We start from the raw sequence: 5,830 nt of genomic DNA on the forward strand, positions 1-5,830 counted from the left end.
TCCCAATATGCGCCGGCTGATGTCGGGGCAGCATGAGTACGAGCAATTTTTTTTTTGCCGATGCCCGTGACGCCGCCCCGGGCAACCGCCTGTATCAAAAACCGCTACTGATAATATTGAATTCTGACAGTAGACGTTCTAATACATGAACTAGTTTTTTAGAATCACTCTGAGATGTGATGTTTCTAGTGTTGGAAATATTATGCAAATGTATGAAGGCACCCCTAATTGTTCTTTGATGTGCTCACTGAAGGACATATGTTGGCTTGAAGTGACTCCAAGATTCATCACAGTGTTACTGGAGACAAGATTAGAGTACAATAACCTCAGTTTTTTTTTCAATTTAGAAGCAGGAAATTAGAGGTCATCCAGGTCTTTATGCCTTTAAGACATTCCTGCAATTTAACCAGTGGATGTGTGATGGTTATCTGGTTTCATTGACAGACAGAGGTATTCCATGGGGGGCTGTTCCAGGATAGAAATGAAAATGCATAATATGACTTCAAATACGGCTTAAGGAAGCATGTATAATATAAAAAGAATTGGTCCTAGCAGAGAACCTTGTGGAACTCCATATTTGATCTTGGTCTGTGAAGAAGACTCCCCATTTACACGAACAAATTGGAGTCTATTTAGCATAAGTGACTTAAAAATTTAACCAATGGGGAAGAGCCAAAAAACTGAAATTCTACAGACAGTTTCCCCCTTCATAACAATAGATGAGTGCTACACTGTAAAACCTGACAAGTTAAGTTAACTCAAATGATTTGGGGAAACCGATTGCACCAATTGATTCAAGTTTTGTAACTTAAACAGTTGTGGGTTATTTAAGTACTTTATTAGAGTCCCAAGAACCCAAAGCAAATATGATAATGTAACTCAAATGCATTATGTTTATTTACTCATTGTTTTTAGTATGTTTTAACTTAAACCATTAAATTTGTTGTACTAAGATGCTGTATTTATTCAAACTTATTTAAAGTGCCAGTCTTGGCAGCCGGGGGTGAGTCCGCCAGGGCCTCCGCTCCTGGCCGCCACCCGGCACACAATGCACCCGACCCCTATGGCGCCTCCTGCGGGTGGTGGGCCTGCGGGAGGATGGGCCCATGTCTCCTCTTCGGGCTGTGCCCGGCCGGGCCCCATGGACTAAGGCCCGGCCACCAGACGCTCGCCCTCGGGCACCCTCCCCGGGCCTGGCTCCAGGGCGGGGCCCCGGTAACCCTATCCCGGGCAGGGTAAACTGTTCCCTCGGTGTCCTTTTCATAAGGGTCTTATGAATCGCTCTTTGTCTGTTCGCGAGTGATGGGAGAAGGGAGCCGGAGATCGACAGACGGATTGGGGCTGCAGCTGCAGTAATGCGGACGCTGCACCGGTCCGTCGTGGTGAAGAGGGAGCTGAGTGTAAAAGCGAAGCTCTCAATTTACCGGTCGATCTACGTCCCTACCCTCACCTATGGCCACGAGCTGTGGGTAGTGACCGAAAGAACGAGATCGCGGATACAAGCGGCGGAAATGAGCTTCCTCCGAAGGGTGGCTGGCCTCTCCCTTAGAGATAGGGTGAGAAGTTCGGCCATCCGGGAGGGGCTCAGAGTAGAGCAGCTGCTGCTCCACATCGAAAGGAGCCAGCTGAGGTGGTTCGGGCATCTGACAAGGATGCCCCCTGGGCGCCTCCTGGGTGAGGTGTTCCAGGCATGTCCCACCGGGAGGAGGCCCCGGGGCAGACCCAGGACACGCTGGAGAGATTATATCTCTCGGCTGGCCTGGGAACGCCTTGGTATTCCCCCGGATAAGCTGGAGGAGGTGGCTGGGGAGAGGGAGGTCTGGGCCTCTTTGCTTAGGCTGCTGCCCCCGCGACCCGGCCCCGGATAAAGCGGATGAAGATGGATGGATGGATGGATTATTTAAAGTGTTACATGCTCATATTCAAATTAAGTTAAATTAACTTAAATAGTTGTATTTAAACAACTTAATCCAATTGGGGAAACCGATTGCACCAAATGGTTCAAGTACTATTAACACAAAACCAAGCTATTATTCTTTCCATTCAGTCTTTATTAACTTTAACTGCAGAGAAAATACAGAATGAATACAACCATACTTTCAGTCATAACCTATGACTGCTAAAGCCATTATCAAATAACAAATAATTAGGCATTTTAAAACTTGCGCTTTTAGGGAATTCTGAATGTTTTTTGTAGCATTTTGAAAATCGATTAAATGTACAAAACACAAATTTAGTAATGTAGACCTGATACATAGGTGCACATAAAAAACAATAGTCTAGAGGCAATTAGAGCCATAACAATTACAATTTTAAGTAACATTTAGTATAATAATGAAATCGCATGCACTACAGCAATGCAACTATAGAAAACAGCTGAACTAAGGATGTCACTAACAAAAAGTATTCTCAAAGGTATTTGTGGCTTCGCAACAGTTTTGCCCAGACCTCGAATCAAGTGAACTGGCACTCATCATACAATTAAAAAATAAAGCATGAAAGTATACTGTACATATTGACTAATTATCAGTTATCTCGCAAAAGATTTCCATGTAACTAAAATGTGTTTTTAGAAATAAGCTTAAGATTACACACTATGTGAAGATTTTTTTCAATCACAAACAAAACGTCAAATATGGATTGTCTCCTTATTCTTAGCTTTCTCCACATTGCCTTTTAGAAAGCTAATTACCCAGAACAAATAAAACTATTGAAGCCATTCACAGATAACTGAAAAAGCACAAATATAGTGACCAGTGAAAAACAAACATCATCTGCACAAGCTCATTTTTTAGTGTCTGCAATTTTGGTTTTAGTTGCTTTCTCTCATCGTCTAGCTTCAGCAACACTACTTGAATGAACTCAAAAAAGCCAGTACACTTCTTAGGATAGCTCAGATTAGCCCAAACAAACACACCAGGGCATCAGTCCATGAGTGATGAGTCATAACAACCTGATCTTCAATTTCTATGAACACTTGGCGTGGTGAGAAAGGAACTCCTCCAGGCACCTCCTCTTCATCAACATCAGCAACCAGAGCAATTGTGGCTTCATAGAACTCAATTTCACCCTAAGATATAATACAGAGTGCACAATTATTCATCTGTAATATCTCTGTTAAAAGCATAAATACAAATGGTCAGGCACCTTTCTTCAGTTTTTCAAATTCTATATATCATAACATGTTTTAAGTTGACAGTGAAGGTTCATTTTTCATTCATCCAGGTAGTCAAATCAAGGATGAAAGAAGTTTATAAGTCATTCAACTTCACGTCTTCAACTTTCAACCCAAGTCTAGATGACTTATAAACTCCTTTCAACCTTTTTTAAATTCAAATGTGCAAATTATTGTAATACCAAAGTACCTTGCATGTTTTGAAAATCTCTGAAGAATCCTCTTTGAGGTACATTGGTAGGCCGGCCAGAACTGCTGTTCTAGTTGCATAGATGTCATTTTTGTCCTAAAAAATAAATAAATAAATGTATATATATATATATATATATATATATATATATATATATATATACACACATACACATACACACACATATATACTGGGCAGGGATAGCTCAGTAGGTAGAGTGGTGGCCCCATGATCGGAAGGCTACCTTGGCTACCCTGAGGTACCCCTGAGCAAGGTACCGTCCCTACACGGGGAGCAGTGTGTAGGGACGGTACACACCGTCCCTACAGAAGCAGTGGGTGAATGGGTTAAATGCAGAGGAACTGTTTCCCTATGGGGACTAACACGCACACATTACATTACAGTATAGCAGCTGGATAGCGTAGTGGAACACAGGAACATCTGTGCTGAGTATAACCTGGAAGTCCCGAGGTCAAAATGGGAGACGCCCCCAAGGGTGGTGGAGAATGACCGAGCTAAGATCCTGTGGGACTTCCAGATACAGACGGACAAAATGGTGGTGGCTAACCAACCGGACATAGTGGTGGTAGACAAACAGAAGAAGACGGCCGTAGTGATCGATGTAGCGGTTCCGAATGACAGCAACATCAGGAAGAAGGAACACGAGAAGCTGGAGAAATACCAAGGGCTCAGAGAAGAGCTCGAGAGGATGTGGAGGGTGAAGGTAACGGTGGTCCCTGTGGTAATCGGAGCACTAGGTGCGGTGACTCCCAAGCTAGGCGAGCGGCTCCAGCAGATCCCGGGAATAACATCAGAGATCTCTGTCCAGAAGAGCGCAGTCCTGGGAACAGCTAAGATACTGCGCAGGACCCTCAAGCTCCCAGGCCTCTGGTAGAGGACCCGAGCTTGAAGGATAAACCGCCCGCAGGGGCGTGCTGGGTGTTAAAAAAAACCATGTTGTCTCGTGTTTTTATATATATATATATATATATATATATATATATATATATATATATATATATATATATATATATGAACATAACAATGGCAACTGCCAAGCAAGCAGAATAATAATTAGTATTTTTTAAATACCTGTTTTCCATATGCCAACAAAAGCTTCTCCATCCTTTCACCGACCCGTCCAGTTTTCCTCTTTTTGTAAAGTCCAATCAGCTGAGGAGCATAATCATCCAGCGCAGCATAAAACACATGTGGTAGATTCTTATTGGTGATCCGATGAAATTCAAAGTAGAGCTGAAGAGAATTCCAAAAATATTATAAGCAAAACACAGCATACTATATGAACAGCAAATGTTATATATGTAGTTGTACTTACCTGTGTCTCATGAAAGAGTGCTGGCCATGGTCCCTCGCCTGGCAAAATTTGAGGTTATTGGATGAGGGCGATTAACTTTGTCAGAATGTTGGTATGGAAAGCGCAGAATTGCTCTGTTTAAGTCTTCTAAGTTAAAATATCTCTTAGAAATCAAACCTTTACACAATGTGCCAACTCCACTGAAACAACACCTTCAAACAGGTCGTGTAGGAAGTCAGGTGGGAAGCCTGTGACAGGATGAAAGAAAGAGAGATGGTCAGAAGGATAACAAAAACAATTGATCAATATGCTCAATAATCTCCTGTGTTGCTCTCTGGGACACATGGAGAAGGGTCTGCATTTTCAAGAAAAATCCAGCCAGATTGTATTGCAACTGCTCTTCTAAACCCTCAATTCCACTGATTTCACTGGTGGATGCCACTTGATTGTCATCTGATGACTCTATTGAATCAAGCTGCATGTCATCTTTTTGTTCTACATTTATAACACTTTGCACAATGCCTTCATCGTAACTTGTTGAATTTTGGTGGTCTCTGCATTTGTGGGCATTGAAGGTTGAATAGACATTGATTTTAAAATTGCAGTTCTTGAAAGGACATGGGACAGTTTCTTTTTGTTTTAAATGCCCCCTCAGATGGATAAACATTTGGCTTTCAATAAATGGCTGCTTAAAATTACACATAGAGCAACAAAATCCATAATTATTCAAATCTAGATAAGAACCGTCTTTTCTTTGCGTGGGAGTGTGCATTGTTGACATGTATATCTTTAATGAATTAAATGTACTAAATGTACACATGCATGTGTTGTAGAGACAGGGTAAGGGTGAAATTGTGGAGTACTGACCATGGTTGAGCCGATAATGCTTCAACAACATGACTTTTATGACAGTAGAAAAACTAGACAAACTACACAACTTGCAATTCCACATTTTGATACCAAATTGTTTTAAAATCACCTTTACTGGCTGTCTTTAGTGCCGTGCTGGATGATCTCTTGGCATGCTACTGCTCCTTCAATCGTCAGACTGTAATAACACAAAAGCCATGAGGACAGAAAGCTAGCAGAACAGTTTTTACTTTTAGACTTTTACTTCACTTAAAAACAGTCAATCTGAATAACACAAGCT

General features: G+C 41.9%; 1 pseudogene; it reads right to left on the reverse strand.

Moving 5' to 3' along the window:
• Nucleotides 1-2,355: 2,355 nt before the first annotated feature.
• LOC146713448 (uncharacterized) lies at nucleotides 2,356-5,578 on the reverse strand (annotated as a pseudogene).
• Between the last annotated feature and the right edge of the window lie 252 nt (nucleotides 5,579-5,830).

This window comes from Copadichromis virginalis, linkage group LG3 (assembly GCF_057382275.1).
Source record: "Copadichromis virginalis isolate Kocher_CV1m ecotype Utaka linkage group LG3, C_Virginalis_male_GT1.1, whole genome shotgun sequence".
In the NCBI taxonomy this organism is placed as follows: domain Eukaryota; kingdom Metazoa; phylum Chordata; class Actinopteri; order Cichliformes; family Cichlidae; genus Copadichromis; species Copadichromis virginalis.